General features: G+C 46.0%; 1 long non-coding RNA gene across 1 annotated transcript in view; it reads left to right on the top strand.

Annotated features, from left to right (window-relative positions):
* LOC120030829 overlaps window positions 1–14,669 on the top strand; it is a 49,097-nt gene extending 34,428 nt beyond the window's left edge. The window contains exon 3 of the long non-coding RNA XR_005473691.1: window positions 14,380–14,669. This is a non-coding gene — a long non-coding RNA (uncharacterized LOC120030829). The remainder of the gene's footprint in view (window positions 1–14,379) is intronic.
* Window positions 14,670–15,789: the final 1,120 nt, after the last annotated feature.

Raw genomic sequence — 15,789 nt, 5'->3', positions numbered from 1 at the left:
GACAGTATCAGTTATCCACGCCCCCATATCACTGACAGTATCAGTTATCCACGTCCCCATATCAATGACAGTATCAGTTATCCACGTCCCCATATCACTGACAGTATCAGTTATCCACGTCCCATATCAATGACAGTATCAGTTATCCACACCACCATATCAATGACAGTATCAGTTATCCACGTCCCCATATCAATGACAGTATCAGTTATCCACGTCCCCATATCAATGACAGTATCAGTTATCCACGTCCCCATATCAATGACAGTATCAGTTATCCACGCCCCATATCAATGACAGTATCAGTTATCCACGCCCCCATATCAATGACAGTATCAGTTATCCACGCCACCATATCACTGACAGTATCAGTTATCCACGTCCCATATCAATGACAGTATCAGTTATCCACACCACCATATCAATGACAGTATCAGTTATCCACGTCCCCATATCAATGACAGTATCAGTTATCCACGCCACCATATCAATGACAGTATCAGTTATCCACACCCCATATCAATGACAGTATCAGTTATCCACACCACCATATCAATGACAGTATCAGTTATCCACACCCCATATCAATGACAGTATCAGTTATCCACGTCCCCATATCAATGACAGTATCAGTTATCCACGCCCCCATATCACTGACAGTATCAGTTATCCACGTCCCCATATCAATGACAGTATCAGTTATCCACGTCCCCATATCACTGACAGTATCAGTTATCCACACCACCATATCAATGACAGTATCAGTTATCCACACCACCATATCAATGACAGTATCAGTTATCCACGTCCCCATATCAATGACAGTATCAGTTATCCACGTCCCCATATCAATGACAGTATCAGTTATCCACGTCCCCATATCAATGACAGTATCAGTTATCCACGCCCCATATCAATGACAGTATCAGTTATCCACGCCCCCATATCAATGACAGTATCAGTTATCCACACCACCATATCACTGACAGTATCAGTTATCCACGTCCCATATCAATGACAGTATCAGTTATCCACACCACCATATCAATGACAGTATCAGTTATCCACGTCCCCATATCAATGACAGTATCAGTTATCCACGCCCCATATCAATGACAGTATCAGTTATCCACACCCCATATCAATGACAGTATCAGTTATCCACACCCCATATCAATGACAGTATCAGTTATCCACACCCCATATCAATGACAGTATCAGTTATCCACGTCCCCATATCAATGACAGTATCAGTTATCCACGTCCCCATATCAATGACAGTATCAGTTATCCACGCCCCCATATTACTGACAGTATCAGTTATCCACGTCCCCATATCAATGACAGTATCAGTTATCCACGTCCCCATATCACTGACAGTATCAGTTATCCACGTCCCCATATCAATGACAGTATCAGTTATCCACGCCCCATATCAATGACAGTATCAGTTATCCACACCCCATATCAATGACAGTATCAGTTATCCACACCCCATATTAATGACAGTATCAGTTATCCACACCCCATATCAATGACAGTATCAGTTATCCACGTCCCCATATCAATGACAGTATCAGTTATCCACGTCCCCATATCAATGACAGTATCAGTTATCCACGCCCCCATATCACTGACAGTATCAGTTATCCACGTCCCCATATCAATGACAGTATAAGTTATCCACGTCCCCATATCACTGACAGTATCAGTTATCCACGTCCCATATCAATGACAGTATCAGTTATCCACACCACCATATCAATGACAGTATCAGTTATCCACGTCCCCATATCAATGACAGTATCAGTTATCCACGTCCCCATATCAATGACAGTATCAGTTATCCACACCCCATATCAATGACAGTATCAGTTATCCACACCACCATATCAATGACAGTATCAGTTATCCACGCCCCCATATCAATGACAGTATCAGTTATCCACGCCCCCATATCAATGACAGTATCAGTTATCCACACCACCATATCACTGACAGTATCAGTTATCCACGTCCCCATATCAATGACAGTATCAGTTATCCACACCATCATATCACTGACAGTATCAGTTATCCACGCCACCATATCAATGACAGTATCAGTTATCCACGCCCCATATCAATGACAGTATCAGTTATCCACGCCCCCATATCAATGACAGTATCAGTTATCCACGCCCCCATATCAATGACAGTATCAGTTATCCACGTCCCCATATCACTGACAGTATCAGTTATCCACACCCCATATCAATGACAGTATCAGTTATCCACGTCCCCATATCACTGACAGTATCAGTTATCCACACCACCATATCACTGACAGTATCAGTTATCCACGTCCCCATATCACTGACAGTATCAGTTATCCACGTCCCCATATCATTGACAGTATCAGTTATCCACACCCCATATCAATGACAGTATCAGTTATCCACGTCCCCATATCACTGACAGTATCAGTTATCCACACCACCATATCAATGACAGTATCAGTTATCCACACCACCATATCACTGACAGTATCAGTTATCCACACCACCATATCAATGACAGTATCAGTTATCCACGCCACCATATCAATGACAGTATCAGTTATCCACACCCCATATCAATGACAGTATCAGTTATCCACACCACCATATCACTGACAGTATCAGTTATCCACACCACCATATCAATGACAGTATCAGTTATCCACACCACCATATCAATGACAGTATCAGTTATCCACGCCCCATATCACTGACAGTATCAGTTATCCACACCACCATATCAATGACAGTATCAGTTATCCACACCCCATATCAATGACAGTATCAGTTATCCACGCCACCATATCAATGACAGTATCAGTTATCCACACCACCATATCACTGACAGTATCAGTTATCCACACCACCATATCAATGACAGTATCAGTTATCCACACCACCATATCAATGACAGTATCAGTTATCCACACCACCATATCAATGACAGTATCAGTTATCCACGTCCCCATATCAATGACAGTATCAGTTATCCACGCCCCCATATCAATGACAGTATCAGTTATCCACGCCCCCATATCAATGACAGTATCAGTTATCCACACCCCATATCAATGACAGTATCAGTTATCCACGCCCCCATATCAATGACAGTATCAGTTATCCACACCCCCATATCAATGACAGTATCAGTTATCCACACCCCATATCAATGACAGTATCAGTTATCCACACCCCATATCAATGACAGTATCAGTTATCCACACCCCATATCAATGACAGTATCAGTTATCCACGCCCCCATATCAATGACAGTATCAGTTATCCACGTCCCCATATCAATGACAGTATCAGTTATCCACGTCCCCATATCAATGACAGTATCAGTTATCCACGTCCCCATATCAATGACAGTATCAGTTATCCACGCCCCATATCAATGACAGTATCAGTTATCCACGCCCCCATATCAATGACAGTATCAGTTATCCACACCACCATATCACTGACAGTATCAGTTATCCACACCACCATATCAATGACAGTATCAGTTATCCACACCCCATATCAATGACAGTATCAGTTATCCACGCCACCATATCAATGACAGTATCAGTTATCCACGTCCCCATATCAATGACAGTATCAAGCCCTTATCCACACCCCATATCACTGACAGTATCAGTTATCCACACCCCATATGCAATGGACAGTATCAGTTATCCACGTCCCATATCACTGACAGTATCATTTATCCACATCCACCATATCATGACAGTATCAGTTATCCACACCACCATATCATGACATATCAGTTATCCACGTCCCCATATCAATGACAGTATCATTATCCACGTCCCATATCAATGACAGTATCAGTTATCCACGCCCCATACCAATGACATTATCAGTTATCCACGCCCCCATATCAATGACAGTATCAGTTATCCACACCACCATATCACTGACAGTATCAGTTATCCCACGCCCATATCAATGACATATCATTATCCCAACCACCATATCAATGACAGTATCAGTTATCCACGTCCCCATATCAATGACAGTATCAGTTATCCACGGCCCCATATCAATGACAGTATCGTTATCCACACCCCATATCAATGACAGTATCAGTTATCCACACCCCATATCAATGACATTATCAGTTATCCACACCCCATATCAATGACAGTATCAGTTATCCACGTCCCCATATCAATGACAGTATCAGTTATCCACGTCCCCATATCAATGACAGTATCAGTTATCCACGCCCCCTATCTACTGACAGTATCAGTTATCCACGTCCCCATATCATGACAGTATCAGTTATCCACGTCCACCATATCACTGACAGTATCAGTTATCCCCCCCCATATCAATGACAGTATCGTTTATCCACGCCCCATATCAATGACAGTACAGTTATCCACCCCCATATCATGACAGTATCAGTTATCCACGCCCCATATCAATGACAGTATCATTATCCACGCCCCATATCAATGACAGTATCAGTTATCCACACCCCATATCAATGACAGTATCTTTACCACACCCCATATCAGGACAGTATCATTATCCACTCCCCATATCAATGACAGTATCAGTTATCCACGTCCCATATCAATGACAGTATCAGTTATCCACGTCCCATATCATGACAGTATCAGTTATCCACGCCCCCATACATTATCTGACAGTATCAGTTATCCACGTCCCCATATCAATGACAGTATCAGTTATCCACCCCCCATATCACTGACAGTATCAGTTTCTTTATCCACACGTCCCCATATCAATGACAGTATCAGTTATCCACGCCCCATATCAATGACAGTATCAGTTATCCACACCCCATATCAATGACAGTATCAGTTATCCACACCCCATATCAATGACAGTATCAGTTATCCACACCCCATATCAATGACAGTATCATTTATCCCACGTCCCCATATCAATGACAGTATCAGTTATCCACGTCCCATATCAATGACAGTATCAGTTATCCACGGCCCCCATATCACTGACAGTATCAGTTTATCCACGTCCCCATATCAATGACAGTATCAGTTATCCACGTCCCCATATCACTGACAGTATCAGTTATCCACGTCCATATCAATGACAGTATCATTATCCACACCACCATATCATGACAGTATCATTTATCCACGCCACATATCAATGACAGTATCAGTTATCACGTCCCCATATCAATGACAGTATCAGTTATCCCCACCCCATATCAATGACAGTATCAGTTATCCACACCACCATATCAATGACAGTATCAGTTATCCACGCCCCCATATCAATGACAGTATCAGTTACCCGCCCCCATATCATGACAGTATCAGTTATCCACACCACCATATCACTGACAGTATCAGTTATCCACTCCCCATATCAATGACAGTATCAGTTATCCACACACATATCAATGACAGTATCAGTTATCCACCCACCATATCAATGACAGTATCATTATCCACGCCCCATATCAATGACAGTATCAGTTATCCACCCCCCATATCAATGACAGTATCAGTTATCCACGCCCCCTATCAATGACAGTATCAGTTATCCACGTCCCCTATCACTGACAGTATCAGTTATCCACACCCCATATCAATGACAGTATCAGTTATCCACGTCCCCCTATACTGACAGTATCATTTCCACACCACCATATCACTGACAGTATCAGTTACCACGTCCCCATACATGACAGTATCAGTTATCCACCCCCATATCATTGACAGTATCAGTTTATCCACACCCCATATCAATGACAGTATCAGTTATCCACGTCCCCATATCACTGACAGTATCAGTTATCCACACCCCATATCAATGACAGTATCAGTTATCCACACCACCATATCAATGAACGTTCTCAGTTATCCACACCCATATCAATGACAGTATCAGTTTCCACGCCACCATATCAATGACAGTATCAGTTATCCACACCCCATATCAATGACAGTATCAGTTATCCACACCACCATATCACTGACAGTATCAGTTATCCCACCACCATATCAATGACAGTATCAGTTATCCACACCACCATATCAATGACAAGTATCAGTTTATCACGCCCCCTATCACTGACAGTATCAGTTATCCACACACCATATCAATGACAGTATCAGTTATCCACACCCCATATCAATGACAGTATCAGTTATCCACCACGCCACCATATCAATGACAGTATCAGTTATCCACACCACCATATCACTGACAGTATCAGTTATCCACACCACCATATCAATGACAGTATCAGTTATCCACACCACCATATCATGACAGTATCAGTTATCCACACCACCATACAATGACAGTATCAGTTATCCACGTCCCCATATCAATGACAGTATCAGTTATCCCATGTCCCACCATATCAATGACAGTATCAGTTTATCCACGCCCCCATATCAATGAGTATCAGTTATCCACACCCCTATCAATGACAGTATCAGTTTCCACACCCCCATATCAATGACATTCATTATCCACCCCCTATCAATACAGTATCAGTTATCCACACCCCATATCATGACAGTATCAGTTATCCACACCCCATATCAATGACAGTACAGTTATCCACACCCCATATCAATGACAGTATCAGTTATCCACGCCCCCATATCATGACAGTATCAGTTATCCACACCCCATACAATGACAGTATCAGTTATCCACGCCCCATATCAATGACAGTATCAGTTATCCAGCCCCCATATCAATGACAGTATCAGTTATCCACGCCCCCCATATCATGACAGTATCATTATCCCACCCCATATCAATGACATTATCAGTTATCCACGCCCCCCATATCAATGCACAGTATCAGTTTATCCACGCCCCCATATCTGACAGTATCAGTTATACCACACCACCCATATCAATGACAGTATCAGTTATCCACGCCCCCATATCAATGACAGTATCAGTTATCCACGCCCCCATATCAATGACAGTATCAGTTTCCACACACCATATCACTGACAGTATCGTTATCCACGCCCCCTATCAATACAGTATCAGTTATCCACGCCCATATCATGACAGTATCAGTTATCCACACCACCATATCAATGACAGTATCAGTTATCCACCCCCATATCAATGACAGTATCAGTTACCACGCCCCCATATCAATGACAGTACAGTTATCCACGTCCCCATATCAATGACAGTATCAGTTATCCACGCCCCCAATCTGACAGTATCAGTTATCCACACCCCATATCAATGAACGTATCAGTTATCCACGCCCCCATATCACTGACAGTATCAGTTTATCCACGCCCCCATATCAATGACAGTATCAGTTATCCACACCCCATATCAATGACAGTATCATTATCCCCGCCACCATATCAATGACAGTATCAGTTATCCAGCCCCCATATCAATGACAGAATCAGTTATCCACACCCCATATCAATGACAGTATCAGTTATCCACACCACCATATCATGCAGTTCATTATCCACGTCCCCATATCATGACAGTATCAGTTATCCACCCCCATATCAATGACAGTATCAGTTATCCACGCCCCCATATCAATGACAGTATCAGTTTATCCACGCCCCCATATCAATGACAGTATCAGTTATCCACACCCCATATCAATGACAGTATCAGTTATCCACACCCCATATCATGACAGTATCAGTTATCCACACCACCATATCAACATGACAGTATCGTTATCCACGTCCCCATATCATGACTATCAGTTATCCACACCCCATATCAATGACAGTATCAGTTATCCACGCCCCCATATCAATGACAGTATCAGTTATCCACACCCCATATCAATGACAGTATCAGTTATCCACACCCCATATCAATGACAGTATCAGTTATCCACACCCCATATCAATGACAGCATCCATAACAATAACTGAGTTATATCCCCCCCACTAGCACCACCCCATTATCGCCTCTCATTTTCCACCACCCCCCCACACCCCCTTCCTTTCATATCATCTGGCCCACCACCACCACTCACTGTGAAGACTGGTTTTCTGCCCTCTATTTGGTCATGTCTGGCCCTCTAGTGAAGTCATGGCAGATAGTTAAGTCGTTTGATAATGCCTGGTTGATATATGCCTGTAGGACTGTTGTCTGGGCTGATATTTGAACCGGGCAGAGCAGAGCTGTCCATTTCATCTGTTAACTGTCTGCCCTATGTCCTCCTCATCCCCTCTTTCACTATCCCCTCCACTTCCACCTTCTCCTCTTCTTTCTCCTCCCCTCCTCCTCCTCATGCCCCTCTTCCTTCTCTTTCTCCTCCCCTCCTCCTCCTCATGCCCCTCTTCCTTCTCTTTCTCCTCCCCCTCCTCCTCCTCATGCCCCCTCTTCCTGCTCTTTCTCCTCCCCTCCGCCTCCTCATGCCCCTCTTCCTTCTCTTTCTCCTTCCCTCCTACATGCCCCTCTTCCTTTGTCGGTCTTTCGTCCGCCTCCTCATGCCCCTCTTCCTTCTCTTTCTCCTCCCCTCCTCCTCCTCATGCCCCTCTTCCTCCTCTTTCTCCTCCCCTCCTCCTCCTTATGCCCCTCTTCCTTCTCTTTCTCCTCCCCCTCTGCCTCCTCATGCCCCCCTTCCTTCTCATTTCTCCTCCCTCCGCCTCCTCATGCCCCTCTTCCTTCGCTTTCTCCTCCCCTGCCTCCTCATGCCCCTCTTCCTTCTCTTTAACCTCCCCTTCCTCCTCCTCATGCCCTCTTCCCTTCTCTTCTCCTTCCATCCTCCTCCTTCATGCCCTCTTCCTTCTCTTTCTCCTCCCCCTCGCTCCTCTCTCATGCCCCTCTTTCCTTCTCTCTTTCTCCTCCCCTCCGCCTCCCATGCCCCTCTTCCTTCTCTTTCTCCTTCCATCCTCCTCCTCATGCCCCTCTCCCTTCTCTTCTCCTTCCCTCCTTCTCTCATGCCCCTCTTCCTCTTCTTTCTCCTCCCTCCTCCTCATGCCCCTCTTCCTTCTCTTTCACCTACCCTTCTCCTCCTCATGCCCTTCTTCCTTCTCTTTCTCCTTCCCTCCTCCTCCTCATGCCCCTCTTCCTTCTCTTTCTCCTTCCCTCCTCCTCCTCATGCCCCTCTTCCTTCTCTTTCCCTCCCCCTCCTCCTCCTCATGCCCCTCTTCCTTCTCTTTCTCCTTCCCTCCTCCTCCTCATGCCCCTCTTCCTTCTCTTTCTCCTCCCCCTCCTCCTCCTCATGCCCCTCTTCCTTCTCTTTCTCCTCCCCTCCGCCTCCTCATGCCCCTCTTCCTTCTCTTTCTCCTTCCCTCCTCCTCCCCCTCTTCCTTCTCTTTCTCCTCCCCCTCCTCCTCCTCCTGCCCCTCTTCCTTCTCTTTCTCCTTCCCTCCTCCTCATGCCCCTCTCCTTCTCTTTCTCATTCCCTCCTCCTCCTCATGCCCCTTCCTCTTTCTCTCCTCCCCTCCTCCTCCTCATGCCCCTCTTCCTTCTCTTTCTCCTTCCCTCCTCCTCCTCATGCCCCTCTTCCTTCTCTTTCTCCTCCCCCTCCTCCTCCTCATGCCCCTCTTCCTTCTCTTTCTCCTTCCCTCCTCCTCCTCATGCCCCTCTTCCTTCTCTTTCCCCTCCGCCTCCTCATGCCCCGCTTCCTTCTCTTTCTCCTCCCCTCCGCCGCTCCTCATGCCCTCTTCCTTCTCTTTCTCCTCCCTCCGCCTCCTCATGCCCCTCTTCTTCTCTTTCTCCTTCCCTCCTCCTCCTCATGCCCCTCTTCCTTCTCTTTCTCCTCCCCTCTGCCTCCTCATGCCCCTCTTCCTTCTCTTTCTCCTCCCCTCCTCCTCCTCATGCCCCTCTTCCTTCTCTTTCTCCTCCCCTCCTCCTCATGCCCCTCTTCCTTTTCTTTCTCCTCCCCCTCTGCCTCCTCATGCCCCTCTTCCTTCTCTTTCTCTCCCCTTCTCCCTCCTCATCCCCTCTTCCTCTCTTTCTCCTCCCCTCCTTCTCCTCATGCCCCTCTTCCTTCTCTTTCTCCTTCCCTCCTCATCCTCATGCCCCTCTTCCTCTTCTTTCTCCTCCCCTCCTCCTCATGCCCCTCTTCCTTCTCTTTCACCTCCCCTTCTCCTCCTCATGCCCTTCTTCCTTCTCTTTCTCCTCCCCCTCCTCCTCCTCGCGCCCCTCTTCCTTCTCTTTCTCCTTCCCTCCTCCTCCTCATGCCCCTCTCCTTCTCTTTCCCCTCCCCCTCCTCCTCCTCATGCCCTCTTCCTTCTCTTCTCCTTCCCTCCTCCTCCTCATGCCCCTCTTCCTTCTCTTTCTCCTCCCCCTCCTCCTCCTCATGCCCCTCTTCCTTCTCTTCTCCTCCCTCCCCTCCGCCTCCTCATGCCCCCTTCCTTCTCTTTCTTCTCCTTCCCTCCTCCTCCTCATGCCCCCTCTTCCTTCTCTTTCTCCTCCCCTCCTCCTCCTCATGCCCCTCTTCCTTCTCTTTCTCCTTCCCTCCTCCTCCTCATGCCCCTCTTCCTTCTCTTTCTCCTTCCCTCCTCCTCCTCATGCCCCTCTTCCTTCTCCTTTCTCCTCCCCCTCCTCCTCATGCCCCTCTCCTTCTCCTTCTCCTTCCCTCCTCCTCCTCATGCTCCTCTTCCTTCTCTTTCTCCCTCCCCCTCCTCCTCCTCATGCCCTCTTCCTTCTCTTTCCTCCTTCCCTCCTCATGCCCCTCTTCCTTCTCTTTCTCCTCCCCCTCTGCCTCCTCATGCCCCTCTTCCTTCTCTTTCTCCTCCCCTCCGCCTCCTCATGCCCCTCTTCCTTCTCTTTCTCCTCCCCTCCGCCTCCTCATGCCCCTCTTCCTTCTCTTTCTCCTCCCCTCCTCCTCATGCCCCTCTTCCTTCTCTTTAACCTCCCCTCCTCCTCCTCATGCCCCTCTTCCTCTTCTTTCTCCTCCCCTCCTCCTCCTCATGCCCCTCTTCCCTCTCTTCTCCTCCGCCTCCTCATGCCCTCTTCCTTCTCTTCTCCTCCCTCCTCCTCCTCATGCCCTCTTCCTTCTCTTCTTTCTCCTCCCCCTCCTCCTCCTCCTCCTGCCCCTCTTCACTTCTTTCTCCTCCCCCTCTGCCTCCTCATGCCCCTCTCTCTTCTCTTTCTCCTCCCCTTCTCCTCCTCATGCCCCTCTTTTCCTTCTCTTTCTCCTCCCCCCGCCTCCCCTCATGCCCCTCTTCTTCTCTTTCTCCTCCCCCCCGCCTCCTCATGCCCCTCTTCCTTCTCTTTCTCCTCCCCTCCTCCTCCTCATGCCCCTCTTCCTTCTCTTTCTCCCCCCCCTCCTCCCTCTCATGCCCCTCTTCCTCTTCTTTCTCCTCCCCCTCTGCCTCCTCATGCCCCTCTTCCTTCTCTTTCTCCTCCCCTTCTCCTCCTCATGCCCCTCTTCCTTCTCTTTCTCCTCCCCCTCTGCCTCCTCATGCCCTCTTTCCTTCTCTTTCTCCTCCCCTCCCGCCTCCTCATGCCCCTCTTCCTTCTCTTTCTCCTCCCCTTCTCCTCCTCATGCCCCTCTTCCTTCTCTTCTTCCCTCCCCTCCGCCTCCTCATGCCCCTCTTCCTTCTCTTTCTCCTCCCCTTCTCCTCCTCATGCCCTCTTCCTTCTCTTCTCCTCCCCCCTCTGCCTCCTCATGCCCCTCTTCCTTCTCTTTCTCCTCTCCTCCTCCTCATGCCCCTCTTCCTTCTCTTTCTCCTCCCGTTCTCCTCCTCATGCCCCTCTTCCTTCTCTTTCTCCTCCCATTCTCCTCCTCATGCCCCTCTTCCTTCTCTTTCTCCGCCCCTCTGCCTCCTCATGCCCCTCTTCCTTCTCTTTCTCCTCCCCTCCGCCTCCTCATGCCCCTCTTCCTTCTCTTTCTCCTCCCCTCCTCCTCCGCTTTTTACTCCTGTACTCACCTCACCTCATCTGCCTGTTAAAGTAAAGAAATGGAGAATGATACCTCTTCAGGGTTATTAGCTAATAGAAGGATATCTGTTTGTAATGAACTTGACAGCTCCTATTCTTCAATATTAATCCTATTAGATTGTTAATTAACATTGACTGTACGTGTTTCTTCCTGAGTGACTAGAAGAGAAATAAGAGCTGACAAGGACATTATTGGATGAGCTCCACTACGCAGTCTGAAGATGTGTCCCAAATGGTACCCTATTCCCTATAGAACGCATTGCTTTTGACCAGAACATTGGAGTAGGTTGCCATGTGGGAAAGATAGGAAAGATGGAGATGGAAAGACTGAGAAGGAAAGATGGAGACGGAAAGATAGTGAAGGAAAGATAGAGAAGGAAAGATGGAGAAGGAAAGATGGAGAAGGGAAGATAGAGAAGGAAAGATGGAGAAGGAAAGATAGAGAAGGAAAGATGGAGACGGAAAGATGGAGACGGAAAGATGGAGACGGAAAGATAGAGAAGGAAAGATGGAGACGGAAAGATAGAGAAGGAAAGATGGAGACGGAAAGATGGAGACAGAAAGAAAGAGAAGGAAAGATAGAGAATGAAAGATAGAGAAGGAAAGATGGAGATGGAAAGATGGAGACGGAAAGATAGAGATGGAAAGATGGAGACGGAAAGATAGAGAAGGAAAGATAGAGACGGAAAGATAGAGAAGGAAAGATGGAGATGGAAAGATGGAGACAGAAAGATAGAGAAGGAAAGATAGAGAAGGAAAGATGGAGATGGAAAGATGGAGACGGAGATGACTTAATGCTGCGTGAACAATGACTGGCTCCAACAATGACATGTACAGGTGTAGGATCACCCTGTTGTTGCAGGACATTTCGCAAACTTGTAGTGTGTTCGACTTAATTTTCCTTAACAAAAATGTCCATTAATTATAATCCACACAATAATGAATGTTTCCTGTTGCTGCAGGATTATTTTCCTGCTGTGAGAAACAGGTCAAATTAAGATCATTTTAGCTATCATGTTACTCCTGATGTATGATAGTAGAATGTGTATGATAGTAGAATGTGTATGATAGTAGAATATGTATGATCGTAGAATATGTATGATAGTACAATGTGTAGGATAGTACAATGTGTATGATAGTACAATGTATGATAGTACAATGTATGTGTAACGGCTTTCCTCCTCCTCTTCATCCGAAGAGGAGGAGCAGGGATTGAACCAAAATGCAGCTTCTTGATATGACATGATTTATTAAATTAAAGACGAAAAAACACGAAAACACTTTAACAAACTACAAACACAACAAACGACGTAGACGCACCTGAACATAAAACTTACATGACACGAAGAACGCATGAAAACAGAACAGACTACATAAACGAACAACCGAACAAACAAACCGAAAACAGTCCCGTGTGGCGCAACGTACATAGACACAGACACAGGAGACAACCACCCCACAAACAAACAGTGTGAAAACACCTACCTTAATATGACTCTCAATCAGAGGAAATGAAAACCACCTGCCTCTAATTGAGAGCCATATCAGGTCACCCTTTAAACCAACATAGAAACAGAAAACATAGACTGCCCACCCAAACTCACGTCCTGACCAACTAACACATACAAAACTAACAGAAAACAGGTCAGGAACGTGACAGTATGATAGTAGAATGTGTATGATAGTAGAATGTGTATGATAGTAGAATGTGTATGATAGTAGAAATGTATGATAGTACAATGTATGATAGTACAATGTATGATAGTAGAATATGTATGATAGTAGAATGTGTATGATAGTAGAATGTGTATGATAGTAGAATATGTATGATAGTAGAATGAATTATAGTACAATGTGTATGATAGTAGAATATGTATGATAGTAGAATGAATGATAGTACAATGTGTAGGATAGCACAATGTATGATAGTAGAATGTGTATGATAGTACAATGTGTATGATAGTAGAATATGTATGATAGTAGAATGAATGATAGTAGAATGTGTATGATAGTAGAATGTGTATGATAGTAGAATATGTATGATAGTAGAATGTGTATGATAGTACAATGTGTATGATAGTACAATGTGTATGATAGTAGAATGTGTATGATAGTAGAATGTGTATGATAGTACAATGTATGATAGTAGAATATGTATGATAGTAGAATGTGTATGATGGTACAATGTGTATGATAGTAGAATGTGTATGATAGTAGAATGTGTATGATAGTACAATGTGTATGACAGTACAATGTATGATAGTAGAATATGTATGATAGTAGAATGTTCTATTCTGTCCTCTATTCTCTGTATGACAGGCATGATGAATTATGTTATGTAGTCTCTGTCTCATTCTTGTCCCCCCCTCTCTCTGTCTGTGTCTCCCTTTCTCTCACACACACACACGGTCACACACACACACACACACACACACACACACACACACACACACGCACACACACATCCATGCAGCTCAGTGTCGTTATGCCCTGGGGATGGAGGATGGCACCATCCCTGACTCTGACATCACGGCTTCCAGCGCCTGGTCAGACTCTACTGAGGCCAAACACGGCAGGTACGTGTGTCGGTGTGTGTGCGTGCCTGCCTGGCTGCACTGCATGTGTTGTGTGTATTATTACATACCTTCCAAAGGGAAAAAGCCCAGCAGCTGGCCTGTATAGCTGTGTCAGCTGTTATTGTAGATTATCTCTGTGAAGTGTTTCTGGTTTCCATGATTCTAAGACTCTGTGACCTTTGACATATTTGGGTCCTTTGTACCTCAATGCTTGACTGTGAAGAGTGCAAATAAAGTATTCAAAGTGTGTGTGTGTGTGTGTGTGTGTGTGTGTGTGTGTGTGTGTGTGTGTGTGTGTGTGTGTGTGTGTGTGTGTGTGTGTAATTACATTATCTCTATTCATGTCTGGTTCTGGGTCTGTATCTCTCTACCGTTGACTATGTCTGCCATCTGTTGTCACCATGTTTAAATCACACAGGAGAAGACTATTAGATTACAACACAAGACTGTGGCCAGCGTGTCTCTGTATAGCACATTAGGTCATGACATTACATGACCAGCCTGTTAGACAAGGCAGATTCACATGGCCTATTACTCGACATCCACAGAGTGTGCGTGCGTGCGTGCGTGCGTGTGTGCGTGCGTGCGCCTTGTGTGTTTCCATGTCTCTCTTAGCCTGCCGTGTCTGGGCTGCGTCTGCTGGCTGACTGTCAGTCCATGTGGAGGTGATCAGTCCCAACCCCTTAAAGAGACACCAGAGAGAGACAGAGAGAGAGAGAGAGAGAGAGAGAGGGAGAGAGGGATGGGGAAGAGAGAGATATAAAGACACAGAAGGATGGGGGGAAAAGAGAGAGGATGATGGGGAGAGAGTGAGAGGGAGAAAGAGAAGAGTGAGAGATAGAGGGGATAGATAGATAGTATGAAGGATGGGAGGAGAGAGAGAGTGAGAGGGAGGGGTATGTAGATAGTATGAAGGATGGGAGGAGAGAGTGAGAGGGAGGGGAGAGATAGATAGTATGAAGGATGGGAGGAGAGAGAGAGGGAAGTGAATAATGAAGGATGGGAGGAGAGAGAGTGAGAGGGAGGGGAGAGATAGATAGTATGAAGGATGGGAGGAGAGAGAGTGAGAGGGAGGGGAGAGATAGATAGTATGAAGGATGGGAGGAGAGAGAGTGAGAGGGAGAGGAGAGATAGATAGTATGAAGGATGGGAGGAGAGAGAGTGAGAGGGAGGGAAGATAGATAGTATGAAGGATGGGAGGAGAGAGAGAGAGAGGGAGAGGAGAGATAGATAGTAATAATGATGGAAAGAGAGATGAGAGGGAGGGAGAGTAATAGTATGAATGGGAGGAGAGAGAGAGGGATGGA

Source organism: Salvelinus namaycush, chromosome 37 (assembly GCF_016432855.1).
Source record: "Salvelinus namaycush isolate Seneca chromosome 37, SaNama_1.0, whole genome shotgun sequence".
Lineage (NCBI taxonomy): Eukaryota > Metazoa > Chordata > Actinopteri > Salmoniformes > Salmonidae > Salvelinus > Salvelinus namaycush.
This window is presented reverse-complemented; position numbering and strand designations above follow the sequence as displayed.